This window comes from Melozone crissalis, unplaced genomic scaffold (assembly GCF_028551555.1).
Source record: "Melozone crissalis strain CALT ecotype California unplaced genomic scaffold, PUWL_Pcris_2 ptg000035l_1, whole genome shotgun sequence".
NCBI lineage: Eukaryota > Metazoa > Chordata > Aves > Passeriformes > Passerellidae > Melozone > Melozone crissalis.
Window position 1 is genome coordinate 8,057,574 of NW_026535813.1, and position 20,003 is coordinate 8,077,576.

Sequence of the window (20,003 nt, forward strand, 5' to 3'; positions counted from 1 at the left end):
CTGTGCTTTCTTTTCAGACACTCTAAGTCCTTTTTTAGCAAGAAAATTAGGCAGCTTTACAGTAGCCTCCTCAACCACCTTTTCCTCTTCCCCTGATAAAAGCAAATCATCCACATACTGCAACAACCTTACTCCTGAGGGTGGAGTAAACTCTCAGTATATCCCTGTGGAAGGACTGTCCATGTCAATTGTTGCTTTATCATTTTCCCTCCTTCTTACTCTTCCTACTCAAAGGCAAAATACTGTTTACCATCTTCAGTAATTGGACACCCCCAGAAAGCATCCTTCAAATCCAGTTCTGAATAATACTGATGTGAAGAAGAGATCTGACTCAGGATTGTATAGGGATCCTGAACTGTGGGATGCCTTGGTTTGACAATTTCTTTTATTATTCTTAAATCCTGCACCATTCTGTAGGTTCCATCTGGTTTCTTAACTGGCAGGATAGGAGTGTTATAGGGAGACTTACACAACTCCAAGAGACCTGCCTTTAGCAGGGACTCAATGACAGGCCAAAGTCCCTTCTTCCCCTCCCTTGAAAGCAGATATTTCTTTTTAGACATCACTTGTCCTGGTTGTTTCAAAGTAATCTGGAGAGGATCTATGTCTAGTTTTCCATATTTCCCTGGGGCTGCCCACATTTCCAGATTTATTTCAGCATAGGCCTTCTCAGACATTTTACACAAAGATATCACAGCATTGGACTCTGTGTCATTTTTTACAATACTAATTTGCGTTCCCACTTTAGCCATCAAATCCCTTCCAAGTAAATTACAGTCACAATTAGGAACAAACAGGAATTCATGCATTTCAAACCTGTCTCCCATATCTATTAATAGGGGTTGAATAAAATGCACTCATTCATCATTCCCACTCACTCCTTGAATAACCAATGATCTTTTTGACATTTTCCTCCCCTTAGGTATAAAATTCAAGGTGGATCGAGAGGCCCCTGTGTCTACCAGAAAACACACCTGCTCTCAATCTGGACCCACCTTAAAAGTTATCAAGGGCTCCAGAGTGGTGGGTCCTTGATATCATAGGACACCCCTAACAATCCATTTCCATTATCTTCTGGACATCCTCCTCCTGAGGGTCCAGCTGTCACTGCGGACACTCCCTTTTCCAATTCCCTTCTGCCCGGCAGACAGCGCACTGGTTTCTTCCCAATCGCTGTTTGGGTTGGCACTCCCCTGCTGAGGAGGGAATGCCTCTTCCACTTCCTTGTGGCCAACCCCATCCCCTCTGTCCCGGGGGACCCCTTGGACCCTGCAGTTTGTTCCTCTGAGACTGCAAAATTCTGCCATCATCTTTGCCTTAGCTTTAACATCTGCCTTATCTCTTCTTACATATATCTGTTGTGTTTTTCTAACCAATTCTTCCAGAGGCTTATTTTGCCACTCTTCATCTTTCTGTACTCCTTTCCTTATATCAGGCCAGGTCTTAGTAACAAACTGTGTTGCAGTGTGAGCTCATTTCCTGTTTTACTTCCCAGTCCCTTCCCAGGTGTGGCAATACCTCTCTTCCCCTTCCCCCTCACCCCCTGCTGAGTTGTCAGTCAGTCTTAACATTCCAGCAAGGCCGTTGTGTGGTTGGTCAAGTCCAAAAGATATCCCTCAGGCCTGGGGTCATTGGCCTGTCTATGTGTCACTCGTTCCCTGAGACCCTCCTCCTCCTACCTGGTCGGTGATCATCTGTGCCTTCCCCTCCCCCTGTCCCTGGGCTTAAATTGAGCCAGGACCATGCAGTCAGTATTCTGTTGGAGCTGTTACCAAGATTCAGATGTCTGTGACCATGGAATAAAACTCTGGATTGAACCCTCTGCAGAATCCGTCTCCTTTTCCTCTTCGCCATCGCCTGAAGCCTTTCCACCAGAGGTAAACTGAGTTTCTAACCTTGCCTGGACTTGTTCCAGTGCCTAGCTGCTACATCCACCAAGCCAAAGGTGTCTCTGAGGTCAAACACCACAGCTGCCGCCTTTGGCTCAGCAGCAAGGGTCAGATGAGCCCAGGCACATTCTACCTCGTAATATTGGGATCTTATTCCAATAAAACTGTACGTTCAGCAATGTGTCAAAGGCTGGCTCCTCAGGATCCATCCCCCCATGCTTTTGCAAGGCATCCCTAATCCTTTCCAACCAATGAGAAGGGCTTTCATGTTTCTCCTGTTCTAATGACATAGCCATAGCTATGTTGTTAGTTCTGGGAGCAGCTGATTTAATTGCCCTAATCAAATGAGCACGGTGATCCCGGAGGCCAGCCAGAATCGCCTGGTTACTTGGGTCCCACTGAGGGTCAGCCTGGGGGATGGCATCATCCACTGTAGGTACATTATGTCCAGCCCTCCCCACTGCTTGTGGATGTTCATCCTCCCACAGCTGCCGAGCTTTCTGCAAGATCATTAGTTTCTCTGATGACCCAAACAAAATCCCTAAAAGAAAATCCCAGTCCTTCCATGTATAATCTGCATTTCCCAAATATTCCTCTGTCTTTTCCCCCACCTCTATGGGATCATCCAAATATGGGGGTAATTCTTTTTTCAACCCTCTTATATCCTGGGTAGTAAGTGGTACAATTACAAACCCAAATCCTCCCCCTGGACCCCCAAAGGAACTTGGCAGAGTAACATCTGGTGTACCCCTGTGTCTTGGGTTTGAGGGGCTTCTGATGTCTTAAATTGAGTTCCTCTTCTAGTTTCAGGGGGAGATATGATATACTTCCCCCCTCCTCCCACACCATCTTTCTTCTTAGGTGGGGCCGTGGGAACAGCATTTCCCTGACCCCCTTGCTCTGGGAGTTGAGGATTGTGGTGGTTTCAGTTTGAAACCTGGCAGAAACACCAATTTTGTGTAGTGGTTAGGGTTCGCTAATTTGAGATTTCACTAATTTTGAGATTTCCTGGTCAATGCACTAATGAGTGTGTTACGTTCAGTGCTGGCCAATCACCAGTGTACTCACTTCCTGCTGTGTGATAGGATTAGGAGAAAGGTAAAGTAGGTTCGAAACTTTATAAGGGTATAAAGAAAATTATATTAACAGTAACTAAAAGAAAAAAAGTAGTAGGAATCAAAATAAACTCTTCAGAACACTTATTTTCCCACCACAATCTTTTCCACTGATAATATAAAGAAACAAAACCTAAAATTTCCAGTGAGATTTCCACCTTTAAAATAGTCTTTTTTCAGTTCACTCAGGGAGAGAAGTCTCTCTTGTTAATGTTATGGAGACTTCTCCACAAGAAGAAAAAAACTGCTCTTTCGTGGGTCTCAGTTTCCTCACTGATAACAGCAGCCCAGGGAACCTTGCTGTTGTGAAGTCCCTCTCATCTTCCACAGCTTGTCGATGGGCCATGTCGACTTATGGGGTATTTTTTTAAGGATGAGCTGTTCAAAGGTAAAAGTTCTCATTATCTATTTCTAAAATCATCTTCAGCCCTGGGAACAGAGATTTTGTTCTCCTGGGGGCACTGGACTACTCTTCTCTCTCTGTTCAAACTTCTCAATGGCTTACAGCTATTTAAACATCTGCTTACCTTAACATGGAGGCCTTTGTTCAATATCAATTGGAACCTTTCATCTGCATAGTTTCATGCATGATAGCGGAGAAGAGTCTTTTCTTCATAGCTTACAAGAGAATTTCAGCTCCAAAATTAAGGCATCTTATTTCTCACATCTGGACTTAACTTCTTTCTCACTGACCATGATGTTTTAATGCTGTTCTTTGAAATAAACAGGGCCAGGAGACTTCTTCTCCTTTTTAATGCCTTTATTAATAGTGATCAGCTCAGGATTGGGCAGCTCCGCAGGGCTGCAGTCTCCCGTCATCTCCCAGGGCGACTCAGAGGAGGAGGATATGCACAGCTTTGTCCACCAGGGGCAGAGCTGGGGATCAGATCCTCGTGGGAGCCTTTAGGGCCTGCTGATCCCTTCCAGTTGTTGCCCCTCCCATCCAGTCGGCCTGGTCTCACTGCCGGGGTCGACTCCCATGGTCAGGGCGAGAGGCTCCGAAGGTGTTCCGCATCTCTGCAGGCTCAGCACTCGGCTCCTCATGTCCAGACATCACTCCAGTCTCTCAACTCTTATTTGGCTCGTTGTTTTAGGGGTTTCTCCGTGGGTTTGGAGTCAGGGGTCCCACAAAGCATTCTGGTCCTTGGAGTCACTTTGCATAACCCCCCCCCCCCACCTTCTCAGGTGTCTTCTCCTCACTGTTTGGGAAGGTCCCCACCCTTCACTGTGTCAGAGAAGGGCCATTACCTCTCCCTAGCCAGGGCTTTTACTAATACAAAAACAACCATTAATGACAACGACCTGTAATTACCATAACACAGGCAGCAGCCCAGCAGTAGTGGTAACTTTTTTCTCACAGAAAAAAATCAACTGAATTTTTGTTCATAACAGTCCCCCCTCTTTTTCTTTGATCGAGCTTAAATTCTAAGCTCGCATCAACTCAAATTTTTTTTTTTTTGAATCTACTATAAATATCTTGTGCACTTTGGTAATCATGGTTACTTAACCTTGTTACTTTCCTTGGTTTCTTCAGGTTGGTCTGCACGGCAAGTACTATTTTACTAAAACAGATAAATAAGCATAGTAAAAAGAGCAATCCTCCAAGTAAACACACAGTGAGAAAAAATACCTTTTCCCATACATCCTTTTTGAAAATCTCCAGGTTCTCCCACCCACTGGGATCAAGTGTAGGAGTTTGTTCTTGAGTATTTACACATGCTAATCTTTTTATTTAATTTGAAATGTTCCTAATAATTGAATTCTTTATTTTTAATACTGCCTGGAGCCGGATGACTTTGTTTAACATAGATATTGGGGTCCGAACTTGGCTTTTACAATTTTGGATTTTCCTAATTTCTATTTCACTTTCCCGGTTCTGTTTATTTTCTCCCAAATCATTATATATAGGAACTCCCAAACTTGATCCAGTTTCTTTGGGTAATAAGAAAATTGGTTTTATCACTCTAGCAATGCAGTTGCCAGACGAGATTAAACCTAGGGGTTTAGAGTTCCCCTGAAATGTGTTCCAAAAGGGGTTCATCTCTTTTCCAGTACACTTATATAAATACTTGTAACAAACAATTTTTCTTACCATTTTCACCATTTCTTTGCTTTTTACTAGATCTGCTGAGCTCGTTTCAGCAGCATCACATTCAAAGCACAACCAGGCTTCCCCTACAGGGCACTCTCCTAGGAGTGGCTGCCTGAAAGTGGCAGTATTGTATGCTATCCAATACACTTTTTTTTCTGATAAAGGACCAATTGGGAGAGGTTAACACAATCAGGGTTAGAACTGATGTGGACTCTCGACAAGGAGCTCACTTCCTCCTCATAGAGGGGTTGGTAGCATTCACTGCATGGCTCAGCTGGGCTTCCCAGAGCACCACCAGCAATAAGAGCCATCAGTACTACCCTTCCCAAGAGTCCGGTATGGGTCATCTTGCAGAGCCTGCCCACCCGGCCTTGCCTCTTGGGGAATTTTACTGAGGAAAAGCTTCCAAGCTCTTTAGAGTCCCTTCTACCTGCTTCTCTGGTTAAACCTCTCTTGGTCTGTTCCCTACCAATTTTGGTTTCCCCTCCCAGGGGAGTGTTCTGTAGAGGATTAACCTGGAGACTTTAGAAATAAATTGGGGAACTTAACCAGAATTACTTATTTACAGTCTTAAACTTTTTACCAACATAGTTTACACAGAACAGTTTTGAAACCTATTAGATATTAGAACTCTTGATACCAATTTTTTTTTCCCACACAGTTCAGTCTTTTTGACTCTTCCTTCTGAGAGTCAACTTTAAATCACAGTATACTCAGGTGAATTAACTTGTGAAGCAGATGAATCCTTATCCAGTGCCCGGAGGTGAGAGTGGTGTGGACTCTGGCCCAATGCCAGAGGGAAAAATTGGGAGTCTGGCCCAATGCCAGAAGGAGAAAGGGGTGGAGTCCGGTCCAATGCCAGAGGGAGAATGGGGTGCAGTCCGGTCCAATGCCAGAACGCCAGAGGGAAAAAAAACCTGATGTTGAATCCTGGTCCAATGCCAGGGGGTGAGAGTGATGTGAGTCCAACTTTTTCTTTTGGTCTGCACCGTCGAATTAGTAATGAAGAGTACCTGAAACAGGCTTTCAAACACAGGCATTAATGGTCTGCTATTTAATGATTTTATCAAAACTCAGTTTCTCTGTCTAATGTTATTGCTTAACTTCTCTTTTTCCATAGCTTGAATATTTCTCTCATCAACTTCTACATACGCTGTATTTTGCAAGGAGTTGTATTTCTCAGCTAACTTAACTCCCAAAGTATTTTTATTCCCCAATTTTTCTGTGTATTTAATCCACTGGTTTTCTGTTCTATTTTTCAAGATCTTATTTATTTATCTCTTGCTTCTGTTTCTTACTTTCACTTAGAGCTTAAATACTTCTTTCAACCCCTTACACTTAAAATTTTTTTGCTTACACCATTCTTCTACATGATACACTTCCCTCTAAGGAGATGTGGTAAAACTTATAATGCACAATCTACATTACCTCTATTCTAATTTGTCTGTATTCACTCTCACACATTCCTTCACACCCTCAAGACACAAACTGGATCCTTATTGCTAGATAATCACGGTGGCTCCCCTCACCTTGGGGTTGGCCCACAGGTCTCAGTATCCCTGGGCCTCTTGGAAGGGCCCTGACTCTGGTTGTCTCTGGTGCACGTTCACCTGTGAGGCTGTCTGCGTGTCACTCATGCTCTTACAGCTATAGCTCCCTTACCCATCTGGGGAGCCCTAGTCTGGTTTGCAGGTCACACACACTCTTTTGTCACAGCCCCCACCCGCCCGGGGGACACAAGCCTGGTTTGCAGGTAACACATACACACACTTCCACTGCCCCCTTCCCACCTGCCCGGGAAGTTGAGGCTGACTTTGCTTGTGACTCACTCTCACACACACAACAAGACAACTATAAGGTACCTTTTTACTTTCACATCACTTATTACAAGTTAAGTATTACTGGCCAGTTTTGGTGCCATTGGATATCCTTTCTACCTAGCTGTTTTTGTCTAACTTCAGATGTTTTTTCACTATACTATACTATACTTCTTAGTACTTTGTTGAGACAGGACTTACCTGCTCCTGTATCTGCTCAAAAATTCAAATTCTTCATTTAGGGGTCCCACTCCAAAATTTACCAAGGGCTCTTCTAGATGTTGCATCGGGTCCCCTATAGTGTAAAGCCCCTGACCCTCTAATCGTCACCTTTAAGGATCTTCCCTAAATTATCTCGTTCCTTGGCTATTGCCACATCAAGACTGAGCTTTCTACAAAACCTCCTGATGTGTCCTGCCTTTCCACAGTAAGAGCAATGTCGCTCTCTCAAAGGGCCTTGAGGTGTCTCCATCCCTCTTGCACCTGACAGTACTGACCTATCCTTGCCTCCTCCTGGTGGTGGACCCGCCCACCCTGCACTTTCTCTAGCTACTGCAACCATGATCTTAGCCTTGGCCCTTGCTTTATCTTCCTCCCTCCTTAAATACACCTTCAATGCCTCTCTTAATAACTCATTAATGTCCTTCTCTTGCCAATCTTCCATCTTTTCCAGTTTTCTCCGTATATCAGGCCAAGATTTGGTAACAAATTGGACTTTTAGCAGCATTTGACCTTCTGGTGTGTCTGGGTCTACTCTAGAGTACAACTGAAAGTTCCGCCTTAGGCGATTAGTCCAGGCAGCAGGAGCTTCATCTTTCTCCTGTGTACCCTCAAATGCCAATTGGGTGTTAGTTCCTTTGGGAACTGACTCTTTGATCCCCCGTATCATCAAAGACCTATATTCCCTCATGGCCTTCCTCCCCTCCTCCTGGTTAGGGTTCCAGCTGGGCTCTGTTAGTGGCAATTTCTGTTCACCTGTTGGCACCTGGGGTCCTGGATGGTTATCTTTCTCCCAAATTCTGATGCCAGCCGCCCTAATCATTTGGATCTCTTCTGGGGAAAATAATATACTCAGGATGGAATTCATCTCCCCCCAAGTGTAGATATTTGGACCTAGAAATTGATCCACTTGGTTGGCTATGCCCACTGGGTCCTCCACTAAATGCCCCAACTCTTTCTTGAATCCTCTCACCTCAGAAGCAGTTAGGGGAGCATTCACAAAGCCAACACCTCCCGCTACTCCTCCCATAGGAACCTCTCTGAGGGGAAAGAGTCTCTCTGCCTTGGAGGTCTTGGATCTGGTGCTACAGTACGGCCTATCTTCAGATGCCAAACTACTTTGAGAGATATCGGGGTTACCCTGAACTTTCTGCCCATCAGCAGGTGTATTTGCTGATAGCTGTTTATCGGGCGAGGAGGCATTTGTGCCCCAACTAGGAGGAGGTAAAGGGACAGCAATAGGAGGGGGAGAAGAGCCTGAGTGAATATTAAGCGGAGCTGGAGAAGGGGTGGATAATGCAGCAGGTGGAGTAGGCACTTGTGGTGATGCAGAAGGAACTGGAGGAGATACTGGGTTTATCATAGCGGAAGCTGAAGAGGTAGAAGGAGGAATTTGAGCAGGTGGTAATGAGATGGCGGCCGGGGGAAGAACCAGACCTGCCATTTGAGGTGCTTGAAGAAGAGGATTATAAAGTGGAGGGGCAGAAGGAGGCAAATAATCCAGGGGGTCCCATCTTTTACTAGTTCTATCATCCACTCCTTCATTCCCCTCTTTCTTCCTCTGTACCTTATAAATTCACACCCCTTCATCCCCAATAGCGCTCTTTACCCAGCAAGATATATACAGTAATTGCCCAGGATCAGTATCTCCTCGAGCTGTCAGATAATTATTTAATTGTTGGCACATCCACTTATCCTTTGTCCCACACCAAGGCCATCCTCCTTGAAACTCTAATTCTTACCACACTTCCATACAATAATGGATCATTTTCACTTTATCTAATCCCTCCGTGGCCTCTATAGAATCCCAATTTACCAACAGTTCTCCTAAGGGACTATTGGGAGGTATATCCCTCAGTCTCTTGCCAGTCTTTTTACTATTACAACCTCCCATTTTACAGGTCTCAACAGTAAAAAGTCCCAAAGGTGCCTTAACTGACCGGTAATTTCAAAAAAACCCTTGTTTGAGGAGCTTCAGCCTCCTCCACTGAACTTCAAATTTCTGCCTGAGGTTCAGGACTTTATACTGAAACAACTGCCCAATCTCTTGATTGCCCAACTTCCCAACATCAGGTCTTACATCTATCGGGACTTGAACACACGAAGCCTTGGCCTAAGAATCCGGGTCGTGCCTGACTCCCTCAGTCAGGAAAAACAACTGCCTGATTTTTAGTTTGCCTAACCCGCCAATTTTTAGGCTTCACCGTATCAGGACTAAAAAGCAAACCACAGCCTCCTTCGCTGGGGTTTGTGCCTGACTCCCTCTGTCAGGACTTACTTTGCCTGCAGGGCTTGTGAAACACCCGAATCCTTCTTGGGACTGACAAATCTTACTCGGGTCCTTCTCGAGACTTACAAAGGTGCCTGACCTCCCTCTGTCAGGACTTACTTTGGCTGCGTGCCACTCAAACACAAATTCCCTTTGCACGCCCGAAGGGGGGGGGCCCTTTATTCCCCCTTGGGAGACTCACTCACACTAATTCCACTCGCTTCCCCCTGTTCCCGGCCTGCCCCTTCGCAGGAGTCAGGAAACGCGGTACTGAGGGGTCCACTCTCAGGTCAAGAGTCCGGCTGCTGGCCCATGTCTCACTCACACACACATGCGCACGTCTCCCACTCCCGCCACCGGGTTTCTCACCAGTCCGGTGCTCCGGTAGCTGTCCTGAGCCGATCTCTCTGGTCCTGGTAGCCAGCTGTCCTCTGAAGACCCAAGATGGCGAGTCCTGAGTCTTCTTGCGGCGTGGCTATTCCGGACGAGCGCCCCCAGCTGAAATAAACAGGGCCAGGAGACTTCTTCTCCTTTTTAATGCCTTTATTAATAGTGATCAGCTCAGGATTGGGCAGCTCCGCAGGGCTGCAGTCTCCCGTCATCTCCCAGGGCGACTCAGAGGAGGAGGATATGCACAGCTTTGTCCACCAGGGGCAGAGCTGGGGATCAGATCCTCGTGGGAGCCTTTAGGGCCTGCTGATCCCTTCCAGTTGTTGCCCCTCCCATCCAGTCGGCCTGGTCTCACCGCCGGGGTCGACTCCCATGGTCAGGGCGAGAGGCTCCGAAGGTGTTCCGCATCTCTGCAGGCTCAGCACTCGGCTCCTCACGTCCAGACATCACTCCAGTCTCTCAACTCTTATTTGGCTCGTTGTTTTAGGGGTTTCTCCGTGGGTTTGGAGTCAGGGGTCCCACAAAGCATTCTGGTCCTTGGAGTCACTTTGCATAACCCCCCCCCCCCACCTTCTCAGGTGTCTTCTCCTCACTGTTTGGGAAGGTCCCCACCCTTCACTGTGTCAGAGAAGGGCCATTACCTCTCCCTAGCCAGGGCTTTTACTAATACAAAAACAACCATTAATGACAACGACCTGTAATTACCATAACACAGGCAGCAGCCCAGCAGTAGTGGTAACTTTTTTCTCACAGAGAAAAATCAACTGAATTTTTGTTCATAACATTCTTTACATACTTGCATCTTGTTCCTTTCTCTCACTCGAGGGAGGATTGAAGAACTGAAAGGGTTAAGGCCTACCTGACCTGTTATAAATAAAAAATGTGCCAAATATTTTTGGGAAGAAAAAGAGTTGCAAAACCAGTTGGACTAGTTGTTGCCAAGGTGGAGTTCTACCTGTTTGTTATTGTAATCACTGGTTGTTTTAGCTAATTGCTCCTTTTGTATCAGTAAGGCCCTGCCTGGGGCTAAGTTAATGGCTCTTCTGCCCAGATGGTGGGTGGAGGGGATGTGGGGGGAGGCATCAAAGAAGATGCAAAACAGCTTTGAGACCAGCATGCTGATGCCGAATTTTGTCCCAAAAGGCGATAATAAGCTGCCCAGAGACTAGATTTGAGGTCTATAGGCAGGAGGTATTTATTGACAACGCGTTGGAGAAATCACCAAGTGGATTTCTAAATCAAGTACAGCAAAAGCAGGTTTTTATACAATTTTGAACAAGGATTACATCATTTATTATATGCATATTAATAAGCAGGCAGGAGTATAGGCGGGGTTTTCCAGGAACTCTTGGTCTTCCTTAGTTAAATTTTAAGCTTCTCCTAATTTGGGCATTTTCCTGTCATCCTTGGCATGTTTTTCCATGACTTGGCAGAAATCACTGTTGCACTTGGCTTGATTCTGACGGCTTGGCAGGTCACCTTAACTTTTTGGCTTCTACTTTCGCTTCTTCAAATATTCTAATTCCAAAGTTTCTTTTGTGAGCGTATTTTAGATCATTTATTAACTTATCTAATCAAAGTTTTCCCAAACAATGTATTTTAGGTTATTTATTAACTTCTGTGTTTCCCTTGATAGAGTGTCTTTTAATTCTTTTATTCCTCAGGTCTTTTAATTCTTTTCTTTCTCGGAAACTACTGTTCATTGTAATGAATGGCTTCATTCCCCCCTTTTCTTATAACTTACGAATTCTTTCGTCAAATTCTAATCCTATAGGGCGCTGGTACGCTCGTACCATAGCCCAAAACATTTGGGTCCTTTTCATTATGATTCTTAGTAGTTGAAGACCTGTGTAGCTGTTGAGTAGTATACAGCATTGAGCAGTATAATAGGAACAAGCTTTATTTTTCTTTCTGCCTTCTCTGTTTTTCCTTTCTTTGTTGTCTTTTCCCTGGTTTGTTAGAATGTCTATTATAAGGCTGTGTCAATTTTTGAATGCACTGGTCTAATTCCAAATCTGCATCTTTGCTTACAGGTATAGCGTGAGGTAAGTTTAAAGGCAAATCAGCTTTACAGCGAGCTGCTATAATGCAGGAGGATGTAGTAATTTCAAGCTCTCTAAGTACTTGCTGTAATTTCCACCTCATATATGCTATGGCCACTTGTTCTGTACTCTCATAAAGTTGTAATCCTGACCTTCCTGGTAGACCAGTACTGTGCTCAAGAGCTCTATACCAGGAAGAATATCGAATCCATCTTCCAAAACAAGGTCTACACCATAAAAATCCTATTGATCTTTGTGAGTACCAGTAAATCTGATTACAATCAGCACAATGCAGAGCTATCCAAGCATAGCACTTATCAACATCCCTTTTACAAACATAACAAGGAAGCGAATGTAAGTAAGGGCCAGTATAAAAGTCTGGTTCTTCAATCCAATATAACCAATTCAATGGTGGTGACTGTAAAGCCTCTTCGGCTTTCTTACTATATGCGGCTACCAATTCAAGCTCCTTCTTTAAGGCAACATGTATCTTACTTCGTAATCGTTGTTCTTGTTCTTCAACACCTATAGCATGCCACGAAGCAGGGTCCCATGGAGCAACAGCGTCCCACAAGGCAGGGTCCCTTAGACGTGAAATTGTCCTAATCATAGGGAACTAATTAACAATTACTAATAACCTTATTTAGATGAAGTCGTTCCTTTTCTTGCCTTCTTTTTCTGATCTATTTTCAGTTTTGCTGCTCCTAACTTTACTGGTCCCGTCACTTGCAAACTCAATTTTTGCAATTTTCCAATACAATGATCTAATACCTTTTCAGGATTTCCCCTGAAGGGCCCTACAATTGAACGCTGTGTTAAAGGTACTAATTTTCTACACCTTACAGAAACTATACACGATTTACTTTGAACCTTAATTCTATTCACAACACATTGTACTTTCCAACGACAATAAGCAAGAATTTTCTGTTCGGGAGACTCATAAAGATTTAAAGCTGCATATGCATTTTGCCCCGTCTGTCTCCTTAATTCATTTTCCCAGCTTCTACCCCACGTGTGCTCGTGCTCACAAGTATGACACCATAAATCCCATAATAATGATTGTTCTATCCAAAAAGTGTTATCACAACCTCCACAATGTTAAGCTATCCAGGCAGCACAATGTGGATCATAACAATCAAGGCAAGGTGCCTTTGCCGGACTTGTTAAACGAAAAGTTGATAATGAGTCAATAAAACCATTCAAATCCTGGGCCGTTTGATAGTGACGTATCAGAGCTCTGTCTAACCCTCTCGAGTGTCCCTTCAGCTGTAGCGGCAGTGGTCGTAGGACTAGGGGCAGTTTCTTCTTCAGTCGCTCCCTGTCCTCTTCCGTGGGGTGCCAAGGCTGCATCAAAAACAGGTTTCGCCCACAAGGCCACCCACTGGCCTGTGGACGGTAAGGTGTGTGTAATTGCCATTTAATTTGTAATGCTTTGCTTATTGCTCTCACCACTTTTGCACAGAAATGTGTGCCCCTATCCGAAGATATGCTCTTCGGTACTCCAAACCATGGAATAATTTCATTCAACAATACTTTAGTCACCTCTCTTTCCTTATTTGTCCTGCAAGGGAATGCTTCAGGCCACCCAGAAAATGTATCAGTTAATACCAACAAGTACCGAAACCCCCCTTTTCTTGGGAGTTCAGAAAAATCAATTTGCCATACCTCACCTGGAAATTTACCTCGGTTTATTGCTCCCTGGTGTATCTTAGTCCCTGTATTCGGGTTGTTCTTCAAGCATCGCTCACACTGGGATGTGACACGTTTTATGGTGATAAATAATTTCGGTCCTGCTATCCTGGCTTGCAAATATTGGTAAAGTGGATCTAGACCCCAATGGGCCTTTTCATGCTCCGTCTTTACAATCTGCCACATTAGGTTCCCTGGTATTACCAACTGTCCTGTCTCTAATTGTCCCCATCCACTGTCTAACAGTTTACCTTTATTCCTTTGAATCCATCTATGATCTTGATTCCTGATAGTTTGGTTGGAGGTTTACATCCAGCTCTCCTGGTATCAGAGCTGCTATATTTACCTTTCCGGTCCTTGCAGCAGCTAATTTAGCTTCTGCATCTCCCTTTCTACTCCCAACTTCTGGAATAGTGTTACCTTTTAGATATCCTTTACAATGCATTATGGCCACTTGTGCTGGGAGTTGGACTGCTTCTAGCAATGGTAGAATCTCCTCTGCATGTTTGACTGTTTTCCTTTGAGTAGTCAACAGTCCTCTTTCTTTCCAGATGGCTCCATGAGCGTGAACAACGGAGAAGGCATACTTAGAGTCTATCCAAATATTTATTCGCATGTTCTCTGCCAATTCCAGGGCTCGAGTCAGAGCTATCAATTCTGCCTTCTGGGCTGAGGTCCCTGCAGGCAAAGGGTTTGACTCGATTACCTTTTCTGTGGTAGTTACTGCATAACCAGCCATTCTTATTCCTTGTTTTACGAAGCTGCTACCATCCGAGAACCAATCGTCTGCATCTTCGAATGGCTCTTCTTTGAGATCCGGGCGACTGGAGTAAACGGCTTCGATCGTTTCCAGGCAATCGTGCTCGATGGGTTCTGCTGAGGTTTTCCCTTCTAGGAATGAAGCTGGGTTCACAACGTTAGTTACCTGAATAGTAACATCATCTGACTCAGCCAAAACAGCTTGATACTTTAGGAATCTGGAAGGTGACAGCCAGTGATTCCCTTTCTGCTCTAGCACAGCAAACACAGTGTGAGCCACTAACACAGTCATTTTCTGGCCCAGCGTGAGCTTTCTGGCCTCTTCAATGTTGATTATCACTGCGGCCACTACACTCAGGCAGCCAGGCCATCCTTTACTCACTTCATCCAATTGTTTGGAGAAGTAGGCCACAGCCCTTTTATGTGGTCCTAACTGTTGTGCTAGGACTCCTAGGGCCATTCCTTGTCGCTCATGAGAAAACAGCCAGAATGGTTTTGTCACGTCTGGAAGACCCAAGGCTGGTGCTCTCATGAGTTCCTGTTTCAGTCTCTTATAGGCTCCCTTTGCCTCGGGAGTCCAAACTAGAACACCCTTACTTTCCTTCAGTAAGTCATAGAGTGGTTTGGCGAGTATTCCATATTGATAGATCCATAGCCGACACCAACCAGTCATCCCTAGGAAGGCGCGCAAATCTCTCACCGTCTCTGGTTTAGGCATTTGGCAGATGGCTTCTTTCCTGGCTGCTCCCAGGGATCGCTGTCCTCTGGAAACTTCATATCCCAGATACACCACTTCTTCTTGCACTAGCTGTGCTTTCTGTTGAGAAACTCGATATCCACTTAAACCCAGAAAGTTTAACAGGGAAATAGTCCATTCAATGCACTCTTCTTCTGTTTCTGTTGCTATTAGGAGGTCGTCTACATATTGCAAAAGAGTACCATCTCCCAGCGGCCTTTCCCACTGTTCTAATTCTTTGGCTAACTGCAGATTCCCATTCAAACGCAAAGATCTTTTAGCTCTCCAGAGCTAAAGGAAGGCAGAAGAATGCGTCTTTTAAATCTAACACTGTGAACCATGTAAAATTACCTTTTAATTTAGTTAAGAGTGTGTAAGGGTTAGCAACTACCGGATGTAGCGTCTTGGTTATCTCATTTACTGCCCTCAGGTCTTGGACTAATCTATAAGCTCCATTAGGTTTCTTTACTGGCAGAATTGGGGTGTTAAAATCTGATTCACATTCTATCAATAAACCTAATTCTAAAAACCTTTTGATTATGGGCTCAATTCCCTTTCTATCTTCTAACCTCAGTGGGTATTGTTTCCTAACTACCGGCCTCGCTCCAGGTATAAGTTCAATAATGATAGGTGTTGCTTGTTTTGATCTCCCAGGCATATCGGTAGCCCATACTAATGGATATGTTTCACTCAGGATACGCTCAATATTGTGGCCTTCAGGCTTCGATTCTATACAACTGATTGTTAGGCTTAAGGCTGTAATCAGTTGCTCTTCACTTACTTGAAATTCCAATTTGTCTTTGTTGAATTTTATTCTGGCTCTCAGGTTCTCCAGTAAGTCTCTTCCTAATAGAGGCTTTGGTGAATTTGGCAAATACAGAAACTGGTGAATTCCCATTTGTTTCCCAATTTTGTATTTAATGGGTTTCAAAAAGTAAGCTTTTTCTGGTTGGCCTGTTGCTCCCACAACTTGTACAAATTCATCACTCTTAGGTACCAATTCCTGATTTAAAACCGAAAATGTTGCTCCTGTATCAATCAAAAAATCCAATTCCTTTTTACCTTCCCCTAGCTCCATTTTAACCAGTGGGTCTGCTAGGGTACGGCCCACCGGTCCCCCTCATTCACTGCCCTGATGTGCGATAGTAGTAGTGTCCATTGATCTTTCTCTTAATTGGGGGCACTCATGTTTCCAGTGTCCCGTTTGGAAGCAATAGGCACACTGGTTTGGCCCTATTCTAACTGGGTGGGGTTGGAACCTCCCTCCCCCTCTCACTGGGTAGTCTCTACCTCTACCCCTGGTGTTAGGCCCCAAATGGTTTGTATTTTGAGCTCCTACTGCTACAGCCACTATTCGAGCTAGCCTCTTATCTTCCTTTTCCTTTTCCTCTATTTCCCTATTATTATACACCTTCCATGCCTCATTCAGCAATGCCTCCAGGTTTATATTTGCTGGATGTTCGAGCTTTTGTAATTTCTTCCTGATGTCTGGATTACTCTGTCCCATCATTAATCCTAACAGGTGTTGCTTCCCTTCTTCCCTTGCTGGGTCCAGGGGTGTGTACTGTCTCATGGCTGCCCTAAGTCTATCCAAAAACTCTGATGGGGTCTCATCCTTTCCCTGCCTGATGTCATATAGCATCGACCAATTGATAGCCTTAGGGATCGCATTACGCAAGCCCATCGCTATCAGTTTTCTATACTGCACCAGCCGCCGATAGTGCTCTTCGTTGCCCGGGTCCCATTCTGGTTTACTGCTGGGGAAATTATCTTCTAGTCTCCCTGATAATACTTGAGCATGTCGTTTTCCTGTTTCCAATACGAGTTCCCTTTCTGTATCTGTCAATTCTGACAGCATCACCTCTATATCTTCCCAATCAATATCTAAATTCTTCGCCATTAATGCAAACCTCTTCGCTACTCCCTCTGGGTTCCTCCTGAAGTTCTTTGCCTCATCTCTCCAATTGTTCAGATCACTCGTGGAGAACGGCACCTTTACCCTAGTCCTTTCCCCTAACCATTGGCATAAATTGTCGGAGAGGAGCTATCGTATGGTTCCCTTCCTCTCTTTGCTTTGCTTCCCTCCGTGCCACAGATCTGGTATAATACGAGTGACTGATTGCCTCCCCGGGATCTTCTTCCTGTGCCTCAGTGTCTTCCCTATTCTTTCTCTTCTCTTTTCTCTTTCCCTTTCCCTGTTCTTCATCTTCACTTTCAATTTCTGTCAACTCTTTTCCTACTACTCCCCTAGCATGGTTTACACAGTCCAACCGCCTCTCGCTCTGCATCTGTCGCCTTTCTTCCCGCATCTGCCGGCGCCTGTCCTGTTCCAGGCTACTGTCCTCCTCATCTTCCGTTCCCCTTCCGTCTCTCTTATCCTCTATCTGGATTACTATATTCAGCTTCTGTGAGTTGTTCTCTGCCTCTCTTTCGCATGCCTCATTGTCATTCTTCTCACTATATTTCAACTCAGAGACATCGCCTCCCAGTGAGCTACTTTTGTCTTTAGTCCTCTGTGTGCTAGTTTCCATTCTACAAGTACCTGATTTCCTTAAACTTACATTCTTAGGTGTGCTACTATCCCTACATGGACTTAGTTTGGGCAGGCTGCGTGTCTCCCCTCGGCTCTCAGCTCCATGTGGACTGGCTTCTTCCCTCTCAACTTCTAGTCTAGGTGGGCTGTCAGCATCCCTGTAGTTCCCCGACCCCTGTGGACTATCTGGTCCCTGCGGGCTGCTTTCCCTCTTTTCAATCCCCGATTTCGATGGGCTACCTTCTCCCCAACTGTTGTCTAACTTCTGAGGGCTGTGCCCAAACTTAGATTTCCACCATCGTTCCAGTTCCTTTAATGGGCTAAGATCCCCTTGTTCCTCTTTTGGCCTGGGAAGGGGGCCCTTCCCGTCCTGGGGCGAATGGATGGTATTCCCACAGGCTTATTTCACTCTCCTTTCCACTATCCCTTCTTGTTAACTTAAGACATTGTTCCCCAATGCTACATGTATCACAGCAATGTTCTTTAGGCTTTGAACCTTTCTTATCTTTTTCTAGAGCTAGTACTAGGGGGTCCTGAGGTGCTACATAAAGAACATGTCAGCATACATCACTTCATCCCATTTATTAAGTCAACGGAGGAAAAGCATCAGTTGTAAAATAGTGTTATAATTAGTTGTTCCCTCCGGTGGCCATTTCTCATTGTCCTCTAACTTATACAATGGCCACCACTGTGTACAATATTTAAGGAGTGTCTTTTTACTTATGTTTCCCCCCGGAATCCCTCCCAAGTCCTTCCAGTGCTTTAGGATACATCCTAAGGGGGTTTTCATATTTATGTCCTTACTCTGTTGACCTCCCATTGCTATTTCCTGTGTCTGTGTTTTCTGTTTAACCGGAACAGTCTCTCTTTCTCGCAAATACTGTATGCCAATTGATTTTAACACTTCATACACACAATTTCCAATCGCTTTGTCCGTTTCCGACCTGGCTTCTCGCGAAGAACAGGAAATGCGGAGTGGGACTCCCTCTCGCTTCGCAGCGATGCTGCGTCTCATTCACTCTCACCCACACACCTTTATGAAATAGTTCCTACCTTATGGTCTATATCAGAACAGATTGTTTACCAGGTAGGGTCACGAGAGGTCGCCTACAGACCGTGAGATACCGGTTTGCCAGATTCATGCAATCGCAAAGCACCGTAACAATTGCAGGGGGTGACAAATTTCTTCCCGGGATTGAGACGTGTGTCTATTACATGAAGAGTGACAAGACGCCTCCTGTAAGATTTTGCAACAGACACATAGAGCAGACACAAAAATACCACGAACTGACCGACCTCTCTTCCGGTCTCAGAGAACAATTTCAGTTCTTGACCCTTAATTCACAGTATTATAACATTAAACACAATGTTAAAACGGTTTCCCACATAATAAGAACAAACCAAAGATACCAAGATAAACGAAAAACAAATATTCTTTCCAAAGATACCAAGATAAACGAAAAACAAATACTCCTTTCAGCAGGACTCTAACCTGCGTTACGAAAAACAAATATTCCTCACAGCAGGACTCTAACCTGCGTTACTATTACCGTACCTCTAACACAATTGGGATTCTTTACCAGGGCGTCCCCCGGCTTCCCTTCGAGCGGTCACGTCTGACCCTCGTTTCCCAATAAAGCGCTTTACCATAAAACCCTTAAGCAAAGATAAATACCTCTTAATTTGGAGCAGGAGATGCAGAAAGTTCTTGTCCACCGTTGCGCGTTGGCTGGGGGATGGGGATCCCTTCTGACAGAATTCCGTCAAGGGCCCCGAAGAGATCCCGGTCCCCCGAGCCAAGGCTCGGGAGGACCCTTTCCATCCTGCCGCGGTCGCCAAAAATGATGCCGAATTTTGCCCCAAAAGGCGATAATAAGCTGCCCAGAGACTAGATTTGAGGTCTATAGGCAGGAGGTATTTATTGACAACGCGTTGGAGAAATCACCAAGTGGATTTCTAAATCAAGTACAGCAAAAGCAGGTTTTTATACAATTTTGAACAAGGATTACATCATTTATTATATGCATATTAATAAGCAGGCAGGAGTATAGGCGGGGTTTTCCAGGAACTCTTGGTCTTCCTTAGTTAAATTTTAAGCTTCTCCTAATTTGGGCATTTTCCTGTCATCCTTGGCATGTTTTTCCATGACTTGGCAGAAATCACTGTTGCACTTGGCTTGATTCTGACGGCTTGGCAGGTCACCTTAACTTTTTGGCTTCTACTTTCGCTTCTTCAAATATTCTAATTCCAAAGTTTCTTTTGTGAGCGTATTTTAGATCATTTATTAACTTATCTAATCAAAGTTTTCCCAAACAATGTATTTTAGGTTATTTATTAACTTCTGTGTTTCCCTTGATAGAGTGTCTTTTAATTCTTTTATTCCTCAGGTCTTTTAATTCTTTTCTTTCTCGGAAACTACTGTTCATTGTAATGAATGGCTTCAATGCCATAGG